Here is a 23,001-nt window from a genome sequence, read left to right as displayed (position 1 = left end):
GTGGCAGGTCAGACCCGTGCCGGTCCAGGGAAAGGGTCGCGGGTGGGGCGGCGCGGAGCGGGGGCGGGGAGGCCTCACCGTCGCTCCCGGGAGGCTGGCGCCGCCGCGGTCCCGCAGTTTGCTAAGGGAGAATACTCTTCCGGGTCAGGGGCGCCGCTGTATAGAAAGCAACGGTGGCCGGACGGGGCCAAGAACGCCTCGCGCCTCGAGAGCGCGTCGGAGACGGTGGTCGGCCGTCGTTCCTCTGCGGTGGAGGTGGCAGGAGTTGGCGAAGGGCCAACGCGACTTCTGTGGCCTCGCCTCGCGGGGGCGATGAACTGTAGCCGGTGGCTCTAGCTGGGCGACCCCGGCCGCCGCGGCCCCTGCTCGAGAGCAGTCAGCTGCGGGAGCCCTCCCGCCCCTTGCGCGGGAGCCCTCCCAGCCCGGGTTCGCGCCCCTGCTTCTAGGCCCCCCGGATGTAGCCACGCCCGTCCTTTCCTGGCACAGGGCTTTACTCTTCTTTCGTTTACTAGATACTTGGGTTGTTGGACACCTGCTCAAGGCTCGGGGCAGGACTGACACTGGAGATGCAGGGATGGGCAATCCAGGCGGGGTCCCTGCCGCCAGAATGTGCAGACTGGTGGGAGCGCGGGCAGACAGATACAGCTTACCTGGGTGGGCTAAGTATGGGAAGCTGTGGAAGCCTACCCGGACACGGGTAGGGAAAAGGTTACTTCAAGCAAGTAAAAGGGTAAGGAGGAGTGTTTCAGGTACGAGAGTAGGCTCGTTTGAGACACCGACTGAAAGGTCAGTGTGGCCTGCCCAGGGAAGTGCGTAGAGAGGAAAGAATGGAGCCCAGAAAACATCAACATGATGTTTTCATGTTGTGAACAAAGGAACAGGAACCTCCAAAGAGCATTCAGAATGTTCCTTGAAAGGGGCACCTGGCTGGTTCAGTCGGTAGAGCATGTGACTGTTGATCTTGGGGTTTTAAGTTTGAACCCCACTAGGGGTGTAGAAATTACTTAAAAATAAAATACTAAAAAAAAACAAAACAAAAATTAGAATGTTTGGTTGAAGGACTGCTGAGAAGACCGTGGGAGAGGAAAGAATTCCAGTAAGGAGGTGGTCACCAGTGTCAAATGCTGTGAAGATCAAGTGCCTAGTGGTGACCCTAAAAAATCAAATTCAGGAATAGGGCGTCAAAGTCGACAGTACCTTGGATCTGTGTAGTGAAGGAGTCCACCACCATGTGCTCCACATTAAGACAAGGAAAAGAAATACATTAAATTGTTCCTGAATGCCTTAATGTTTTTTAAAGTATTTGTAAATTTCGGGATTCTTCTAATACCTGAAGTTCTTGAAGGTGGGAAATATTTGTTTAATCTTGGGTCTCCAGTGCTTGCCGCAAAGAAAAGCCTTAATCACTGTTTGTTTAAAGAATAAATGAACCCACGAGCCTTTGATTTTTAATGTGCACACAGGTCTGAATCCTCAGCAAGACTGTGATGTAGGCAAACCTTGTCTATTCAAACTGTAGATGATGGAAGAAGCCCAGCAGGGATGGCAAAGGATTCAATGGGTGGGAGGAGCCCCAATGGAGCCAGGGATGGGAATACCCAGAAAGGGGAAAGAACAAAGTTTTGATAACATAAAACTGGGGTTTCAGAGCCAGAAATGGGAGATGAAGCCAAGGGAACCAAAAATATTAGAAGCAGGAATAGAAGGGGCCCTGGGTGACTCGGTCGGTTAAGCATCCAACTTCGGCACAGGTCATGATCTCGCGGGTTCATGGGTTCGAGCCCTGCCATTGCGCTCTGTGCTGACAGCTCAGGGCCTGGAGCCTGCTTCGGATTCTGCGTCTCCCTCTCTCTCTGCCCCTCCCTTGCTAGCTCTCTCTCTCTCTCTCTCTCTCTCTGTCTCAAATAAATAAACATTAAAAGTAGAAGCAGGTGTAGAGAGCAAAGGAAGGACAATTATTGTATGTAAGTTCCACAGGCAGATCCCATCTGGGGACAGCTGGCAGAAAGTGTGTCAGCTAGTGTGAAGGCTACAGGGCTGGGTGGACATCATCTAAGTAGAATGAGCTCTGGGCTTCCTCATGTGGGCAAAAGGAAAGGGTGAAAGGCTTGCCCCACAAGCATACCTCCAGTCCAGAGCCAGTACATTCTCATTATATCAAGTATTACAACAAGCTCCCCAGAGGAGAAATATTCTTCTCTAAGAGACTACAAGCCTACCCACAATGGATGTGACCAACCATCTGTGAGAGTAAACCATGAAATTTGAAACGTGTGGCTGAAGAGTTTAGGAACACCCAAATATCAACCAGGGACGCTAGGTGTAACATGAGCAAGGCAGAACCAGAAAATGGTTATAGTTTGGTAAAGGGAAGCTAAATCAATTATTATGTGAGCGGAAGGGACGAAGTCAACTTGTAATATAGAAAAAGCCCCAAATCCATGAAGTACAAAAGATAAAGTCTATTCCCGCATCCTCCTGACAGCCTTGAATAGAGTATCAATTCTAAAGAACTGTGTTCAGTTGAGCCAGGTGATTCATCAGGCTCAACTTGGCTGGGGTTCCAGGAGATTTCGGTGGTGCCTCAAGAGATGGAAACTTATCATTTCTATGATGGGCATATTTTTAGAGAACTGCAGAAGTTGTGGGTGAACCCTGTAACTTCCAGAATGGTGTGGGCAAGAAAGGTTCCAGGGTGATGAGCTTTGTCTGACTTTGGTCTCTGGATGATGGATAGCCCAATTACGATGCGAAATACTTCGGGCAATACCCAAATACAACAAAGGACCAGGGGTTACCATGCCATGTTTGTATATGAAGTGAGCCATCTGCTACCTCCAGAAGAATCCCATGCTGGCATTGAGAGGGATTGTGTCTATTATGAAATACAAGCCTTCCTGGGAGTTTAGGGAGTATAGACAGCTACAGTGCCCCAGAGTTTTCCAGGTGCAGCCTGACCCTGATTCCTAACCACCACCACCCCCAACTTGGTCTTCTGTACTAATATCCACCCAGTCACAAAGGCAGACATCCAGACACCTAGGAATCATCCGTGACTCCACTGTCCCTCACCACCACACCCTCACCCTAATAGCCCAATCCAAAAACAAGTCCTGTAAACTGTCTCATTCCCCCCCCAATTCTACTGCCACTAATTACCCTGAAAGTAAATAACCAAGCAACTCAGAATCAGTAAGAAGTGTTAGAACATCAAAAATGAAGCTAGGTGGGGCGCCTGGGTGGCTCAGTCGGTTAAGCGGCCGACTTCGGCTCAGGTCATGATCTCGCGGTCCGTGAGTTCGAGCCCCGCGTCGGGCTCTGTGCTGACGGCTCAGAGCCTGGAGCCTGTTTCAGATTCTGTGTCTCCCTCTGTCTCTGACCCTCCCCCGTTCATGCTCTGTCTCTGTCTCAAAAACAAACGTTAAAAAAAAAATGAAGCTAGGTGATACAGATTGTGTGTGTGTGTGTGTGTGTGTGTGTGTGTGTGTGAGACGGGGAGGGGGGGGGAGAACAATGTAATAACCAAACACCACCAGAACTTCAAGGAAGTAAGATGGAATAAATCCATTCAACAACAACCTGTTTGATTGTCTTTCACATGTGAATCTCAGCTTGAAGGAACTAAAAGATAACAAAAGGACTGTCAAATATGTTAAAGAAAAACTAAGGTAGAATTGCGCATATTCCAAGGACCAACGTGAAGGAGGCTTTGCTGGCCTGGGGGTATGACTTTGGAAGGACCCGGCTCAGCTTTGGGATGGAATCAAGTGCCACGAGCCTCATCTTCATCTGTGCAGGTGACAGAGCTGCCAGCGGAGAGTGTTATGGGTGAACAGAAAATGTCTCATCCTGACCATATCAGTTGATCTTGGCCGCCTCAATTCCAGCAATTAGCCCTGCCCAGACTACTCTTTCCCGCTTGCAATCCTTGTCTGATTAGAGTCTGTTTTTGTTCTTGCCTCACTTTAAAGTTAGCTTTAAAAAAATAGTACATTTTTCTTTGCCCTCTATCTTTATGGTATTGTTTTTCTCTTAACTATTTAAATGTAAATCCTTCTAGATCATTCCCATTTTTTTTGCCTTATGACTCTCAGCCTTTACCTTAATGTCTCTCTTACATTCTAGCTCCTGTGTAAAACTTCACCTTTTCAAATACTTCTAATTATTCATTTTATTTTATCAGGATTGATCAACATGTTATTCTTAACATTTTTAGGCTTTTTTATTTTTTTATTTTCTAGTTCTTTGCTCTTCTTTTATTTTTTATTTAACATATGCTACTAAAAGCATGAATTTTGGAAACTTCTCATTTACAATGTTATCATTCCGGGGTTTTATTCCCCACATCTTCAGCTTTAAATTTGTCTTGATTTTTATACTCTCTCGTCCTCCCATTTTGATCTTTTCTTTGTTTGATCTTCCTTTTTTTTTTCCAATTTTGAACCGTGTCTTTTAATCAAAGATCTATCTCAGCAGCTGTAAATGGCATCTAACAATTATTACACGTTGAAAGAAAAAGAATGACATCCAAACTCATTAAACCCAGAATGTTTATACCTTTGTTTGGTTGGAGAATTCACTGCAGCTGGAGGTCTTTATAGGACAATACTTTACTTTTCTCCTGTACCTCACCCCCTGCCAGATGCCAGCCTCACATGACGCTGGCAATTCCATTACAACAGCAGTGCATCGTGCCTCTTAAGACAAGGGGAACCAAACTGCTGCATTCAAATCCAACTCCTTCAGTTACTCACTATGTGACCTTAGGCAAGTTACTCAACCTCTCCGTTGAGGTTTCCCTACTCATAGAAAGTGAGTAATGATAGTACCTCATAAGGTTGATAGGAAATTTAAATGAGTCCATACATGTAAACCATTTAAAACATTGCCTGGCACATACTAAATACATGTTCATTAATACTATCATTTGATAAGAGTTTATCCTAAATCGTAGTCACTCTTAGGAGTGTAGAACAACTAAGTGTCTGGTGTATGATGGTCCCGACGGAGAGAGCTTTTTTTCTTCCTTCTGTAGCCGATGCTGCAGCCTACCAAACTTCTCTTTTGGCACTCTCTCTTCCCAACACAACCCAATTTTTTTTTTTCCAGATAACAACTCTCCTCCAAGGAGTCATGTGCTGGAGGGGAGGGATGGGTTTGCTCTGCGTCTGTGTGTGTTTGGAGTGGGGGAGGAACAATTTCAATGCAAGCTAAGTCTATTCATCCCTTTCCAGCACCCAATGTTGAATGAGTCTCCTCATTTTAGACATATAGAGAGAAAACATGCAATTGGCTAAGGCCAGCCTATGGGTTAGGGGTCCATGGGAGCCAATTGGCTAACCCAGGGAAACAGACCCATCAGTACAATTATGGCTGTTCAAGTCCATACCTTCCTTAGGTCTCAGTGTATGTGTGTGTGCCGGGGGACCCACTTATTGAAGGAAAAGGGAGCAAATTTCAATGACGGATATGTATATAGGCAAAGAGAAATGATAATCTTATGCGAGTGTATAGCCTATCTACACAGATACATATAACTAGTCTGAAAAAGCAAGGATATAAAGTATAGTTTTCATAAAATGTGATAATCATATTTTAAAATATTTAATTGGGGGCACCTGGGAGGCTCATCAGTTAAGCATCCAACTCTTGGTTCAGCTCCGGTCCTGATCTCGTAGTTCATGGTTCAAGCCCTGCATTGGCCTCTGCAACTGCCCAGCATGGAGCCTGCTTGGGATTCCTTTCGCTCTCTCTCTCTCTCTGTCCCTCCCCTGCTTGTTCTCTCTCTCTGTCAAAATAGATAAATAAACATTTATAAATAAATAAATAATAAATAAATAAATAAATAATAAATAAAAATTTTAAATGGAGGGGCACCTGGGTAGCTCAGTCAGTTGTGCCTCTGACTCTTGATTTCAGCTCAGGTCACATCCGAGGGTGGTGGGATGAGCCCCGCGTCAGGCTCCATGCTGAGCACAGAGTCTGCTTAAGATTTTCTCTCTCTCCCTCGACCCTTCTTCCCTGCTCATGCTCTACTTAAATTAAAAACAAAGTTTTTTTAATTAAAGAAAATTAACCGGAGGTAAAACTTTTCAGAATGCCAAAACCAAAGCAAATGGATTTGACTAAGGAGGACTTGGAGGTGAGTGAATGACCAAAAACAAACAAACAAACAAACAAAAACTGAATCTATAAGAAAGAAAAGCAAGTTTCTTAAGAAAAAGTTTTGAATCAGAACAAATAGAAAGAAATGAGCATATCTGTTTTTTGTTGGTTAAGTGAAAACATAGTAAACACTAAGAAATTGAGTTCAAAAATTTTGAGAAAATCTCATCTCACTTGAATGAATAAAAAACGGCCTCCAATAGAAATCTTAAACTAAAGAGAAAACAAAGAATTTATTAACTGAGAAAATACAGAATGACACAATCAAAATAATTATAAGATTACATGTAAATGGACTAAATTCTCCTATTTAAAAAAATAGCATCGTACACTGGATTAAAAAGACAAAATCCACACCTATGAATCTTTTTAAAAATACATTTAAGAAAGGGGAGACAGAATAAGAGCCTGGCTCAGATAAATCATGCTTGCACAAAAGCAAGTGTAGCGGGTCCCAGCTTGACTGATTAAGTTATGTTCATCCCAGGATTCTGGCATACCTGGGCATGCCCAGAACACCCATGGCCGGACCCACTGGAGGTCTGTTTCCATGAGAAGGCAGCATCCTAGGAAACAATCCCTTTTTTCAGGCGAGGCCAAGAGAAGCCCAAGGACAACAGGTCAGTATGATGCAGTGTGAAGAAGGGAGGCTGCAGGGAGAGGGTGTGCACACAAGACAAGCTGCTTGGCCTCAGGCAGCCCTGCTCTGTAGCTTTTCAACAGAATGGGGCACCAGCAGGGGAAGGGTGCTGTTGGAGCATGTTGGTGTAAACTCTCCACAATGCTCCATTCATTGGCCACAAACACAGGCTCTGCCCCAGCCCCACTGAGAGGTCATGGGCAAGTCTCTGCACCTCGGGGGCCTCCATTTCTTCTACAGAAGGAGGTGATTGGAGGAACTGATCCAAAGAGGAAAATTGGGAAATAGAGAGCTTTCTCAAGTGCACATTAAGCTTTCACAAAAATTAATTGCAATTTTGAAGATAAAGATATTCACAATAGATGCACAAAGATTTTACACATATTTTCTCAGACTTCCATACAATAAAATTGAAGAAAAGCCAGTACACTACCTTATATAGCACATGACCAGGTAATAACGGAAGAAAGACTCTGTGACGGAACAACTGAGTTGAAAAAAAGCACACCAAATATGGGGACATTACTTTAAAGACCAAAAACAACAGATACCATTTACACAGTTAAACTGTATTGGAGGAACTTTTGTATCTCCCATGCCTGTGCAAATAAGAAGTAAAAAGGAAAAAATAAACTATATCTACACCTAAATTTTTTAAAGATAAAGGTAGCAAATTTAAAAAGGAAAAACAATAAATATGAAATCAAATAAATTAGACATAAGATGGTATCTGCTTACTCTGCAAACTGAGATAAGAAATTAATATAATATTTGCAGACTAGTAGGATAGCCAATTAAATACCCAAGAAAATATAAGAGAAACAAAATGCAAAAATGAGAAACCACAAAAAGTTTCAATTGTTAGGAAATATTATTCAAAGTTAAGCTCTACTAAGTTGTAAACATTAAAGGAAGTTAACAATTTTGAACACAACTTACACAAGAAGAAAACTCAGAGCAACAGGGAAAGATTAGCAAAAGGGAAAGTTCAATGAAGAAAACATGGAAAACTTGGGGCACCTGGATGGCTCAGTGGGTTAAGCATCCGACTTCAGCTCAGATCATGATCTCACAGCTTGTGAGTTCAAGCCCCACATCAGGCTCTGTGCTGATAGCTCAGGGCCTGGAGCCTGTTTCGGATTCTGCGTCTCCCTCTCTCTCTCTGCCCTCCCCCACTTGCACTCCTGTCTCTGTCTCTCAAAAAATAAATAAACATTTAAAAATTTGATAAAAAAAAAGAAAACAGGGAAATTTTATTGTAGAGTGAATAAGTAAATTTTAGAAAAAAAGCAACTAGAGTTGATAATGTTGTCATTAACATTTTCGATATCAAATAAATAAAAGCCAAGTTCATTTTGTGAGGCAAATATAGCTGTTTCCCCCTATTTGTAGAGATAAAGATAATAAATACCCAAAAAAGTTTCCAAAAAAATTTACTTCATACATAATTTATTACTTTTGCACAATTATTTTCATTTTATTCTATTTTTCAGGACTAGTTCTGTATACTTACAATTGCGTAGTTGTAGAATGTGCAACTATTTAACAATCCTTTTATAAATTTTATTTTATTTTCCATGTTTATTTTAGAGTTGTCTCTTATTACTTTAGTATACAAATTATAAATGTTCATTGGAAATAACTTAGATAACCTTTTTTTTTTTTTGAGAGAGAGAGAGAGAGCACATGCGAGCAGGAAGAGGGGCAGAGAGAAAGAGAGAGAATCTTAAACAGGCTCCACGCTCAGCACAGAGCCCAATGTGGAGCTCAATCCCATATCCCTGGGATCATGACCTGAGCCAAATTCAAGAGGTGGACGCTCAACTGACTGACCCACCCAGGCAACCCCGATAATCTATTTGATTATGAAGAAGCAACTAAAATGTATGTGTAATTCTACCACCTAGAGATAAACAATCAGAGAGGTAGATAGACATTTGCATTTGAATTGGAATGTTCTTTTTGAAATTTTCAGGTGAGATAGACAATTGGCCCTTGAACTATGGTGGGGCTTGGGACACTAATCCCCTATGCTGTCGAAAATCTGCATGTAACTTTTGACCCCCCAAAAAACTTTACTACTAATAGCCTATTGTTAACCAGAAGCCTTACCAATACATAAACAGTCAATTAACACATATTTTGTAGGTCATATACATTATATACTGTAGTCTTACAATAAAGGAAGTTAGAAGAAAATTTATTTTTTTTTAAGTTTATTTATTTGGAGAGAGAGAGAGAACAGGGGAGGGGCAGAAGAGAGGGAGAGGAGAATCCCAAGCAGGCTGTGCGTTGACAGCTGATGAACTGTGAGATCATGAGCTGAGCCAAGCTCAAGAGTTGAACGCTCAAACAACTGAGCCACCCAGGTGCCCTGAGGAAAAAAAGATTAAGAAAATCATAAGAGAAAATACATTTACCATACATATGTGTTACATTTATCAAAAAAGTTCAAAAAGTTCAAACCCATGTGTGTTTAAAGGTCAACTGTAATTCAAATAACATCTAATTCGCCATTTTTAAGTGTATAGTTCAGTGGTTTTAGTATAATCACAATGTTGTTCAATCATCACCAAAATCAGTTTAGAACATTTCATCACACCAGAAAGAAACCCCATACCGATTAGCTGTCACTGCCCACTTCCCTCCCTCCTCCCAGCCCCGGGAAACTACCAATTTCTCTCTCTATGCATTTTCCCTGTTCTGGATATTTCATATAAGAAGAGTGTTCTTTGGTCCCTTGTCACTGGCTTTCACTTAGCACGTTTTCAAGGTTCACATCATATTGTAGCACGAATCAGTACTTCATCCTTTTTTTTATGGATAATATCCCATTGTATGGATATCCACGTTTTGTTTATCTGTTCAGCAATTGATAACCACTGGGTTGTTTCCACATTTGGGCCATTATGAAAAATGCAGTTATGAACATTCCAGTTCAAGTTTTTGCATAAACGTATGTTTTCAATTGTTTGCGGGTATATACGTAGAAGTGGAATTGCTGGGTTATGTGGGGCTGGGTTATGTGGCAACTTCACCATTCTACATTCCCACCAGCAATGTATGAGGGTTCAAATTTCTCCACAACCTTGATGTCATTTGTTATTTCCACTTTTTTTTATTACAGCCATTCTAGTGGAGTAATATCTCATCTAGTAAAATGGCATCTCATTGTATTTTAATTTGCATTTCCCTAATAGCTAGTGATGGTGAACATCTTTTCATGTGCTCATTGACCTTTTTTATGTCTTTTGGAGAAATGTCTGTTCAAGTCTGTTGCCCTTTTTTTTTTTTAAATGGCTTGTCTTTTTTTACCATTGAATTGTAAGAATTCTTTATATATTCTGGATACTAGGCCTTTATCAGATATATGATTTCCAAGTATTTTCTCCCATGTTGTGGGTTGTATTTTTACTATTTTATTAGTGTTCTCTGATGCCAAAAAAAAAGTTTTAATTTTGATGAGGTCCAAATTACCTATTTCTTCTTTGGTTGCTTGTGCTGTAGGGTGTCATATCTATGAAACTGTTGCCTAATCCAATGTCACAAAGATTTATACGTATGTTTTCTTCTACGTTTTAGCCCTTACATGTAAATCTTTGATCTATTTGGGGGTAATTTTGTAGATGCGGTGAGATAGAGATCTAACTTCATTCTTCTGCCAGTGGTTATCCTGTTGTCTAAGCACCATTTATTAAAAAGACTATTCTTTCTCACTGAATGATCTTGGCACCCTTGTCAAAATCGATTGACCATAGATACATGGATTTATTTCTGGGCTCTCAATTCTGTTCCATTGATCTGTAAGTCTAAGCTCAAGCCAGTACCATACTGTTGTGATTAGTGTAGCTTTATAGTAAGTTTTAAAATTGAAAAGTATGAGTCCTCCAAATGGAATATACTTTACAATTGTTTTGTAACTTTTTCACTTCAAAAACTTGAAAATATGTATCAATGTGTGGACACAAATAACTCTATAGCATCAATTTAATAAACATTATGAATTTTCCATTAGTTATTTGACCAAATTATACCATATTATTAGATATATAATTTCCAATCTTTTATCACAATGTTTAATAAACATCCATGCAACTAAATCTCTGCACCTGAGTTAAATTATTTGCTTTGAAAAAAATTATCTTTAGGGGCGCCTGGGTGGCGCAGTCGTTAAGCGTCCGACTTCAGCCAGGTCACGATCTCGCGGTCCGTGAGTTCGAGCCCGCGTCGGGCTCTGGGCTGATGGCTCAGAGCCTGGAGCCTGTTTCCGATTCATGTGTCTCCCTCTCTCTCTGCCCCTCCCCCGTTCATGCTCTGTCTCTCTCTGTCCAAAAATAATAAACGTTGAAAAAAAAAAGAAAGAAAAAATTATCTTTATTTATTAATTTAAAAGACTGTAGAATTTCCAATAAGTTTATGTACAATAATTTTATTCAGTGCTTAAGCATTATAAATAATGGTGCAATATCATTTTTGTATATTTGGTTACTCTCCTTCGGGATAATTTCCTTAGACAAAATATACTAAGTAACTTGAGATTTCTCAACCAAACAGTATAAACATTTTTATGACAATTGATATATATCCAATACATACTCCAAATGTATATTCTTTCAATTTAATGCTGCCCTAAAGCATGTATACCAATTTCTTTTTTTATTATTATTTAAAAAAAAATTTTTTTTAACATTTGTTTATTTTTGAGACAGAGACAGAGCATGAGCAGGGGAGGGTCAGAGAGAGAGGGAGACAGAATTCGAAACAGGCTCCAGGCTCTGAGCTGTCAGCCCAGAGCCTGATGTGGGGCTCAAACTCACGGACCGCGAGATCATGACCTGAGCCGAAGTCAGACGCCCAACCGACTGAGTCACCCAGGCGCCCCAATGTATACCAATTTCACTATAACTTTGTCAGAATTGGTATTATACTTAAGAAATCTATTTTAGTGATTGAAAATAGTGCTTTAGAGTCGCCTGGGTAGCTCAGTCAGTTAAGCCTCCAACTCTTAATTTCAGCTCAGGTTATGATCTCACAGTTAGTGGGTTCAAGTCCTGCATCAGGCTCTGTGCTGACAGTGTAGAGCCTGTTTGGGATTCTCCCTCTCTCTGTCTCTCTCTCTCTCTCTCTCTCTCACTCACTCCTCCCCTGCCCTTCCCCCACTCACACACTCTGTTTCTCTCTCAAAATAAATAAATAAAGTTAAAAAAAAGAATATAGTGCTTTATTTATATTTAACTACATCTGTATGATTACTGGTGATGTTTTGACTTCTCATGTATGCTATAAATGTATTTCCTTCTGAATATATTGTTTTCTCATGCCTTCAACCAATTCTTTAACAAAGCCTCAATCCAACTAATTTGTAAGATCTCTTATTGAAGTGTAATAGTAACTGTTTTCTGTATACTTGCTGTTAACAATTTCCTGTCCATTTTACCTCATTTAATGTTAGGTGTACAAGAATGGAACAGCAGCCAGGGCATCATGCTGGGCTTAGAATATTTATCCAATCGACATTTTCATGGTGCCTGCTCTGTGGGATGGCAGTCAGATACAGTGGTTCCGAGAAGTTTGAACCCATCTCTACCACAAACAGTCCGTGGCCTGGACTGGGTCAAGCCCGTTTTCCTTCATCTGTGAAATGGGGATGATGACAATTACCTTGTACATCACTGAGAGGACGTACGTATAAAGGACCTGGCAGAGGCCTGGGTTCTAAGAATACCACTGTGAACAAGCCAAGTGTTTCTTTTCCTCAAGAGCTCTGTTCAATCATCCGTTTCAGGTCTGCTTCGTGGTTCTCCCTTCTTGCTTTTTCCCCCTTCAGATTGGGCCATTTCTCTTGCTACCAACCTAGAATCCTTCATCATCTCCTACCACAAGAAGGCTAAGCTTGCAGGGTTTAACCCTGCAGTCAGTCAGGAGGTGTAAACCTGGAGCCTTCCACTGCCTCAGACTGTCTGTGGGATTTCTTAACCAAATCCTCAAACTTCATGTTCACCAGAATTATCTTTTCAGATACAGTAAACACATTTATACTTTTGCATCAACATTATGGATGGCAAGTGTTCCGCTATTGGGAAGAAGATTAAGGTAAACAATGAACTCAGGGCACCTGGGTGGCTCAGTCAGTTGAGTGTCTGACTTCAGCTCAGGTCATGGCCTCACAGTTTGTGAGTTTGAGTCCCGCATCGGGCTCTGTGCTGACAGCTCAGAGCCTGGAGCCTGCTTCAGATTCTGTGTCTCCCTCTCTCTCTGCCCCCCCCCCCTGCTCATGCTCTGTCACTCTCTCAAAAATAAATAAACATTAAAAAAAATAAAAAACAATGAACTTATTCACTTTATTCAGGTGTCACTGTTTTTATTCTTCTTGAAGAGTCATAGTCCCTGAAATCCGAAAATACTGGCCAAAATCTTCTCCACCAGCAATGTCTTCTATCTGCAGAGAAGAGCAAGCTTTTAGTCAGATAATACCTGCATCCAAACACATATTTCTTTTTTTTAATGGTTTTCCTTTTAATTCCAGTATAGTTAACATGCGGTGTATATTAGTTTCAAATGTACAATATAGTTTTTCAACAATTCTATACATTGCTCAGTGCTCATCAAGATACATGTACTCTTTATTTTTTTTTTTAATTTTTTTTTTTTTCAACGTTTATTTATTTTTGGGACAGAGAGAGACAGAGCATGAACGGGGGAGGGGCAGAGAGAGAGGGAGACACAGAATCGGAAACAGGCTCCAGGCTCTGAGCCATCAGCCCAGAGCCCGACGCGGGGCTCGAACCCATGGACCGTGAGATCGTGACCTGGCTGAAGTCGGACGCTTAACCGACTGCGCCACCCAGGCGCCCCCAGATACATGTACTCTTAATCCCCTTCACCTATTTCATCATCCCCCCCCCACCTCCCCTCTGGAGTTTGTTCTCTAACATTCACTTTGGGGGTGCCTGAGCGGCTCAGTTGGTTAAAAGCCTCCAACTCTTGGTTTCAGCTCGGGTCGTGATGTCACGGTTTATGGGCTCTGTGTTGACAGTGTGGAGCCTGCTTGGGATTCTTTCTCTCCCCACCTGTCTCTCTGCCTGTCCCATGTTTGCTCCCACCCTCTCTCTCTCTCTCTCAAAATAAACATTTAAAAGAAGAGTCTGGCTTTTTGTGTGCCTCTTTTCCTCTTTGTTGATTTGTTTTGTTTCTTAAATTCCACATATGAGTGAGATCTTATGGTATTTGTCTTTCCTCTGACTTATTTCACTTAGCATTATATTCTGTAGCTCCATCCACGTCATTGCAAATGGCAAGATTTCATTCTTTCTTATGGATGAATACTATTTCATTATATATATATATGTATATATATACACACACACACACCATATATTATATATATATGCCATATCTTCTTCATCCATTCATCTATCAATGGACACTTGGGCTGCTTCCATAATTTGACTATTGTAAATAGTGCTGCTATAAACATAGCGGTGCGCATATCCCTTCGAATTAGTGTTTTTGTATTCTTTAGGTAAATACCCAGTAGTGTGATTACTAGATCATAGGGTAGTTCTATTTATAATTTTTTGAGGAAACTCCATACTGTTTTCCACAGTGGCTGCACCAGTTTGCATTCCCACCAACAGTGCACAAATGTTCCTTTTCCTCCACATCCTACCTAACACTTGTTGTTTCTTGTGTTGTTGATTTTAGCCGTTCTGGCCGGTGTGCAGTGATATCTCATTGTAGTTTTGGTTTGCACTTCCCTAATGATGAGTGATGTTGAGCATCTTTTCATTTCTCTGTTGGTAAAAACACACATTTATTATTTAACAAAATGCTTTCCCTGTGCCAATAAGCACACTAAAAAAAACCTCGAAGGAGGAGGACATTCTGAAGGGGTGGAGGAGTTCTTGAAGGAGACCGAGGCAGGAATTGGAGGAAGTATTAGTCTGGAAGCCAGCCTCTCCTTCCACTCCTCCCTTTGCTTCCTCCTGCCACCAGGGAGCCGCCACCTGGTGAGATGATAAGGCTGTCCCCAAACCACACAGCCTCATGGGAAAGCTGAGAGCTGTTGTCCCCCTTCCCCCCCCCCCCCCCCCCCCCCCCCCCCCCAGCTCCTCAGCCCAATGTCAGAGGTGCAGGCAGCCCAGCCCAGGAGGGACCACGGGCCCTTCCCCTCTCTGGCACAGCATAATGTGCTTCATCCAGGTCAGAGGACTTGGACCAGCTGGATCCTGGGGAGCCACTCCACCAAGAACTGGGGCTTTTGTGGAAACCCAGCTGCAAAGCCTATGGCCTTGTATATCCAGGACATCCCCAGAATGGCTTCCCAGGGTCTAACATTGTACTCTCAGAACAGGCTGTGAGCGACCCCTAAAGGGTCCATCTTTGCAGCCGGGAGCTATGACGGGTGAGCTGGCAGGTGAGCAGGGAGTGCCCAGTGCAGCAGCAGGAGGAGGGTCCACAGATTGCCTGGCTGCTCTGTGTAGCAGATGCCTTCATATGTGCCTGTTTTCTCTGATTCAGAGCATCAGAAATTTTATCAATGCACCGATAAGCAGCCTCCAGGCTCTGAACTGTCAGCACAGAGCTCAACGCAGCGCTCAAACTCAAAGACTAACTATGAATGAGATTGTGACCTGAGCCAAAGTTGGACGCTTAACTGACTGAGCCACCCAGGCACCCCAATTGTTATTTTTAAATCTTTTTTAATATATATTTATTCCTGAGAGACAGAGAGAGACAGAGCATGAGCAGGGGAGAGGCAGAGAAAGAAAGACACACAGAATTCGAAGCAGGCTCCAGGCTCCGAGCTGTCAGCACAGAGCCCGACGCGGAGGTTCAAACCCACAAAACCGTGAGATCATGACCTGAACCAAAGTTGGACGCTCAACTGACGCTCAACCAACTGAGCCACCCAGGTGCCCCGCCCCAATTGTTATTTTAAATCTGTTTGTCTGATCCAGGTAGTTGAGACCTGCCCCTGTAAACTTGGTCCATCTCCAAACTCCTGTTCTATTTTTGTCAACCTAGTAACACATCCTTTACCAGTAACACATCCTTAATTAGTATTTATAACACATTTTTATATCTATAAGACTTTTTGCCTGAAGAATTTTCTTTAAAAAAAAATTTTTCTTGGGGAGCATGGGCGGCTCAGTTGGTTAAGTGTCCTACTTCGGCTTGGGTTATGATCTCACATTTTGTGGGTTCGAGCCCCGCATCAGGCTCTGTGCTGACAGCTTAGAGCCTGGAGTCTGCTTCAGTTCTGTGTCTCCCTCTCTCTCTCTCTCTGCCCCTCTCCTGCTCATGCTCTGTCTCTCTCTCTCTCCTTCAAAAATAAATAAAAACATTAAAAAAATCTTCTTGATCATTTCATGAATTTATTATTCCTGAGAAAATTAATTTTTCAGCAATCACAAAGCCATTGAAGTTTTGTTTGGGATCATGTCAAATTTATGCAGTATGGTGGGGAGAATCAAGGTCTTTATAATAGTAAATCTTCCTATGGAGACACATGTATAGCTCTCCATTTAGTCAGGTGCTTCTTTTTGTCCCATAACGTTAAATTTTGTTTAATTTTTGGCATGGCTATTGTTAATGGGATTTTTACAGGTGCTTGCCAGGAGGAGGCTATTTGGTGGGTTTTCTTTTTTTTAATATTTTTTGTATGTGGCTACTCCTACATTTCCTTTAAATGGTCATTTCATAAACTCAATAACAGCTGAAAAACAGGAGTTGATACTATCATTATTTACCAGTGATTTACTGTATACCGTGAAAACCCAACACACAACTGAACACAAGAAGGAAACTCAAGGGAGAGCACCTTCTGAAGACTAGAGACAGTTCCTGGCCAAAAACAAAACAAAACAAAAAAAAACAAGAGAAATAGAACTAAAAAGTATGAATTCAATAAGAAAATCCAGCTATTAATCCAAGTTTAAAATTAATATGTAAACAGGGGCTCCTGGGTGGCTCAGTTGGTTAAGCTTCCAACTTAGACTCAGGTCATGATCTCATGTTGTGAGTTCGAGCCCTGCATGGGTCTGTCTACTGTCAGCCCGGAGCCTGGTTCAGATCCTGTCTCCCAGTCTCTTCCCCTCCCCTACTCACTTGCCCACACACATGTGCAACCTCTTTCTCTCAAAAATAAATGCTAAAAAATAAATAAAATAAAATATGTAAACATTGTTTTATTTCTGTGTTAACAAAAACCCATAAAAAATAATAATTTTTAAAAATCCTCAGTAAGGAAACAAATATATGGAATTTTTTAAATCCCATTTATTATAGCCACAAAACCCGTAAAAATCCAGGAATAACTTAATAAAGATGTGTAGGACCTATATGTGGAAACTTCAAGGGTATGGAAAATAGAAAGATATACCTCATTCTTGGGTAGGAAAACTCAATATTGAAAAGATGACACTTTTTTTTACATTTATGGGCAAATCCAATAAAACTCCATAAAATCATAGCAGGATAATTGGGGAATTTGGATAAATTATTCTAAAGTTCTTCTGGAAAGTAAATATGAAAAAAGAAAAAAGAAAATCCTGAAAAAGAAGAGTATCTTCAGAGTGATATGCCCTACTAAATAGTAAAACATATTTAAAAACTACAGTGAATAAAACAGTATGGCCAGAAATAAGCAGGCAATGCAATAGAACCGTCCCAAATCGTACGTGAGTATATATGAGAATTCAGCACGAGAAAAATGAAAGTATAATTTGATGGAGGAAAACCTTCAAAAATGTGCCACAAAAGTCAGTAATGGTGTTGGGGCACCTGGCTACCCATTGGGGAAAAAGAGTTGTATTTTCATTTTAAACCCAAATAAATTCCAGAAAAATCAACCGCGTTAATTTTCAAAAGTTGAATGTACTGAAATAAAAAGCACATAAATATTTCTGCGATCTTGTGTTAGAGTCACTGAACAATGGAAGATTTCTTGCCTCTGGGACGCCTTTCAAAATGCAGGTGGACTAATGATAATCAACCATTCTTTGCAAAATCTTGTACCGGATGGTCCTGAAGGGTTTTGTACAGGACAAGCCTGAGCGTGAAGTGGGGCTTCAGGGGAATGCTGATTTCCCTCCTCCTTCCATCCTGGGGTGAGCATCCTTGACTTTCTGGTGCTTCGATGTTCCTGTCTCCCACATCCTTGATGATCGTTCTCTGGTCCAAGCTCCTCCTTTTTCCCTCACAACACCCAGCTCCTTTTCCACCCTTGACTGAGCTGTCTCACTGCAAACTGCCTTTGGGGCAGAACTGGTGAGATTGGAGGCAGAGGAGTCAAACTACTCCCAAATTCTATTAGGAACTGACCCTTCTGGGCACAACTCAAGGGAAATATTTCTTCTCTCACCTCTTATCAATAGATGGGTGGTAAATAAAACACTCTTGGGGCGCCTGGGTGGCTCAGTCGGTTGAGCGTCCGACTTCGGCTCAGGTCATGATCTCTCAGCTCACGGGTTCCAACCCCGAGTTGGGCTCTGTGCTGACAGCTTGGAGCCCGGAGCCTGCTTCGGATTCTATGTCTCCCTCACTCTCTGCCCCTCCCCCACTCGTGCTCTGTCTCTCTCTCTCTCTCTGAAAAATAAACATTAAAAAATTTTTTCAAATAAAATAATAAATAAATATCCAATATGACAAATCGTCCCTTATGCTTTTCCCCACACCTTAGTCTTCACTGGTGTCTGCACTGGAGAACCTCCGTAGGTTCTGTAGGGATATTTTCTGTAGATCTGTAGGGATATTTTCACTGTCAAATGTGATGATGAAAGAGTATCACGAAAGTATCGACAGTAAAATCGCTCCTTTAGACTTTACTACGTGTAATTTATGATAATTTATTATATCATGTTAGAGAATGGGATGAGTTTACATTTGTACAGTCTTAAAAGTTTGCTTGGACTACAGACAGAGAAAATACAAAGAGTAAAACATGTTTGGCCTACAAACTGTTGGCACTGGCATGTTATATGCGCATAGCTACGCTAATTGCAGTTAAATATATTGTTAATGAAAAATAATCCGATATCATCCACAACATGGTTTAGCCCTTACCGTGATTTTTATTACTTAAAGACCTCTTACGTTCTTCACACCCACTGGAATGGCAATGATCAAAAAGATCACAAGTACTGGTAACGATGTGGAGTAATCACAGCCCTCGTGCACCGTAGGTGGAAATGTATGCTGCAGCTAGATTGAAATACAGTCTGGCAGGTCCTCAAAAAAGTTAAAAATGGAGTTACCATAGACCCAGTAATTCCACTCCTAAGTATACACTCAAGAGAATGAAAACATACGTTGACCCCCAACTGTGTGCGTACATATTCATAGCAGCATTGTTCATAATTCTTAATTCATAATTCATTATGAATTCATAATTCGTAATTGTTGGCTATATATATTCAAAATAGCCAACAAATGGAAGCGACCCAAAGCCCATCCACTGATGAATGGATAAACAAAATGTGGTATGTACATACAGTGGAATGTTATGTAGCTATTAAAAAAAAAAAAAGTACTGATATATGCTACAATATGATTGAGTCTTAAAAGCATTATGTTCAGAAGGCAGACCCACAGGGCCACATATTGTCTCATTCCATTTATATAAAACGCCCAGAATAGGCAAATCTATAGACACAAATATTGGTGGTTGCCTGGGCTTGGAGGGCATGGACGGATTGAGGGTTGATGGTTCAAGGTGGGGGTGAAGGGTCCAGGGTGGATTCTGGTGATGGTAGCACAACTCAGAATATACTAAAAGCCACTGAATTCTACATTTTATTTATTTATTTGTTCATTTGTAAATGTTTATTTATTTATTTTGAGAGAGAGAGACAGAGAGACAGACAGCAAGTGGGGGAGGGGCAGAGAGAGAGGGAGAGAGAGAGAATCCCAAGCAGGATCCATGCAGTCAGCACAGAGCCCAACATAGGTCTCAATCTCACAAACCACGAGATCATGCGTGACCTGAACCAAAACCAAGAGTTTGACGCTCAACCAGCTGAGCCATCCAGACGCCAGAATTCTACATTTTAAGTGGGTGGGTTGGTTATACCTCATTATACCTCAAAAACGCTGTTTCAAAACTCTTACTCTGTTTCCAACAGGTGACAACTGCCTGTGTGTATTTAAGCTTACTTATTATAATCCTCGATCCATTATATTTACTGATCCTTAGATCGGATCCTTAGAATAAGCATGACACTAAATTTATTTTCATGCTCACCTTTACAATGGGATTTGACAGAAAGCATTAAACCAATTTCAGCAAACTCGGAGGAGTTGGTTCTTTACGGAGTAAATATTGCCACCTTTCAGGTGAATTCATTCTTTCCAGGAACGTAAGCTCTTCTAGACATTGACTTACAATACAAATTGGATGGAAGCCCTCTTTCCTGTGGGGACAGCTGCGTAAGGAGGGCTCTTGTAATTTGCTAACCTCACAGCTCTCAGAGAGATAAGGTGAATTTTGCTTCCTCGGTTTTGAATTAATTTCAGTGGAGGTACGTTTACAGATTTTACAAATCCATTCCCATTTCTTTCCCTAAGAAACATTAATTATTTTTCAACAATATCAAAGGCAATGTAATGGGAAAGTCATAAACTTCACCTGCTTGGCAGACAGGTCAGATCACAGACAAGTCCCAGATCACAGACTCTGAGACCTCTCAGCCTTCTCAGCAGGAAGGCTGGTCAGTTTGGGGGTGCAGCCTTCCCTGATATATGAAGTCTTCCTGCGGTGCGTGGCTACATCCCCCAGTCTGTCCTTCTGGTGCTTCTCCGGCTACCTGCTGGGGAAGCAGAAATTCAGACACCCTACCCACACTCCTACTTCCAAGACCTCACTGGCTGGTGCTGCTGCCTCCATCCCTGTCCCTCCAATGTTCCAGGTAGACCCAGCTCACTGGCTCTGCTGGCCAATGGTGCAGCTGATGAGGGAAACAAAGGCAAATGAAAAGTCCTTGACAAGTCCTTGAAACAGACAGAGTGACATTCCTCGAGGAGCTCAACTCCCTCACTGATGACACTTTGCTAAGGGCAAAAGTCAGCGTTCGCTTAACATCCCGACCTCCAGGATCCTGTAAGTCTACTTTAACATATCAAAATTCCTTTGGAAATGTCCTTTATCTCTACCACCACCCACCCCCAAGATATAGGTTGGCAATCATACTCCAAGCTTATGGTCCGCTGCTATACATCTGAAGGGTCTCATCACGACTGGGGTTTTACTAAATAGTGATAGGTGACCTTTTCCTAACAGCAGCCAGCCCCTCAAGGTCCTGGAAACTTTGCTTCCAAAACACCTTAGAGACTTACACTGTCCCTAACCACCTCCCAACCTGAAGGTCAGTCACCCATCACAGCTCTTTCTGCCCACGGGTCCTGTCCCCATGCCCATGTTTTAATCAAATCACCTTTTTGCACCAAAGACGTCTCAAACACTCTTTCTTGGCCGTCAGCTCTGAACCCCACCACTCCAGCCCTGCATCACAGCTTTAGGTCTAGCCACAGGAAAGCTCCCACAGGGCCTCAGAACAGCAGCTCTTGTGGTGTTAGTGCCTGTTCCACAACCTCTGCTGCAGCGGGGAGCCAGGCCCCGCCTGTGGGGTCCCTTAGTTGAGAGGGGCAAGGAGAGGCTGTGCCCCATGGTACCAGGTGTCCAAGGAGAGCACCAGCATCCCACGTGCAGCTTTTCCAATTCACACAGCACCAAGCCCCCTAGGCCCGCCCATGGTGCCAGCAGGCTTGGCTGACCACAAGGTGGGCGTGTGCTCTTACCTGGGAGGACTCAGTTCCCTAGACTGGGGTTAAGAAACACCAGTGTGGGGGCGCCTGGGTGGCTCAGTCGGTTGAGCGTCCGACTTCAGCTCAGATCATGATCTCATGGTTCGTGAGTTTGAGCCCCGCGTCAGGCTCTGTGCTGACAGCTCAGGGCCTGGAGCCTGCTTCCGATTCTGTGTCTCCCTCTCCCTGTCTGCCCCTCTCCTGCTCACATCTGTCTCTCTCTCAAAATAAATAAAGATTTAAAAAGAAAAAATTTTTTAATAAATAAATAAATAAAAGAAACGCCAGTGTGACCACAGCCTAGGGGTTCTTTTCAGCACCCCTGTAAGTCCCTATTCTGGTTATCCGTCATCTACCCCCTCACCCCCCAAATCCATTTTGCTTATTCTCTGCTCTGCTTGGCCACAGTTGTGGCAGTGGCCCACCCCTGCCAGGTGGGCTCTATTACAACATTCCTCAGACCCTCCTGGTTGTCCAAGCAAAAAGGAAAGGGAAAAAACAAATGGTTAAACTGATAGAGATCACAGTCCCGCAGGACAGGAGTTTCCATCAGTTTGCAACTGTTTTAACAATTTACAAGAAAAAAGGCAATCTCCAGAACCTATAGCCTCAGTTTTCTGGGCCCTAACATCACCCTCCCCTCCATAGTGATGCGGGGAACAAAGGCAAGAAGAAAATGTAGATAATATTAAATTTCCTTAAAACCTGCAGCCCATTGATAAATACTTGAGACAGGCAGAGTAAAACATTCCTGCCAGAAACTCCCAACTGTCCTTGTCTTAATGTTAAAGTCTTACTAGAGGGAAAATAACTTTAGCTCAACAATAACAAGGTCTCCAGTATCTTATGAGTCCTTTTTAGCAGATTGAAAGTCCTTTTGGAAACCTCCCTTTTTCCTTACCCCTCTTCCCCCCAACTCCATAGTATATAATCAGTCACTCCTCACAACCCCAGTGCAGCTCTTTCTGCCCACGAGTCCTGTCCTGTGATTTATAAAATCACCTTTTGCACCAAAATGCCTCAAGCATTCTTTCTTGGCTGTCGGCTCCGGACCCAAACACTCCAAAACCGGCATCAAAAGTACTATTGAAAGGCATATCTTTCAGGGCACCTGAGTGGCTCCATTGGTTAATGTCCGACTCGGTTTCAGCTCAGTTCATGATCTCATGGTTTGTGAGTTGGAACCCTGTGTCAGGCGCTGCAACTGACAGGCAGGCTGGCTTGGGATTCTGGTCTCCCTCTCTCTCTGCCCTCCCCTGCTCATGCGCACATTCTCTCTCTCTCAAAGAAAGAAGAAAAAGAAAAAGAAGAGAAAGAAGAGACAAAAAAAAAGAAGAGAAAGAATAGAAAAGGAAAGAGAAGAAAGAGGAAAGAACAAGGAAGAGAGAAAGACA

General features: G+C 42.3%; 1 protein-coding gene and 1 long non-coding RNA gene across 3 annotated transcripts in view; both read right to left on the bottom strand.

Moving 5' to 3' along the window:
• DIS3L2 (DIS3 like 3'-5' exoribonuclease 2) overlaps positions 1–368 on the bottom strand; it is a 350,877-nt gene extending 350,509 nt beyond the window's left edge. For both annotated transcript variants that reach the window (XM_030324128.1, XM_030324127.1), the window contains exon 1: positions 79–368. The gene's annotated coding sequence lies outside the window, so the exon portion shown is untranslated. The remainder of the gene's footprint in view (positions 1–78) is intronic.
• An 8,774-nt stretch (positions 369–9,142) lies between these two features.
• LOC115521096 lies at positions 9,143–18,259 on the bottom strand. Its single transcript, XR_003970954.1, has 3 exons — positions 18,171–18,259; positions 13,146–13,244; positions 9,143–9,179 (listed from the first exon to the last, which is right to left on the bottom strand). It is a non-coding gene; the product is annotated as an uncharacterized LOC115521096 (long non-coding RNA).
• Positions 18,260–23,001: the final 4,742 nt, after the last annotated feature.

Source organism: Lynx canadensis, chromosome C1, assembly GCF_007474595.2.
Source record: "Lynx canadensis isolate LIC74 chromosome C1, mLynCan4.pri.v2, whole genome shotgun sequence".
In the NCBI taxonomy this organism is placed as follows: domain Eukaryota; kingdom Metazoa; phylum Chordata; class Mammalia; order Carnivora; family Felidae; genus Lynx; species Lynx canadensis.
The sequence above is the reverse complement of the archived record's forward strand: the minus strand, read 5'-3'. Positions and strand labels throughout refer to the sequence as shown.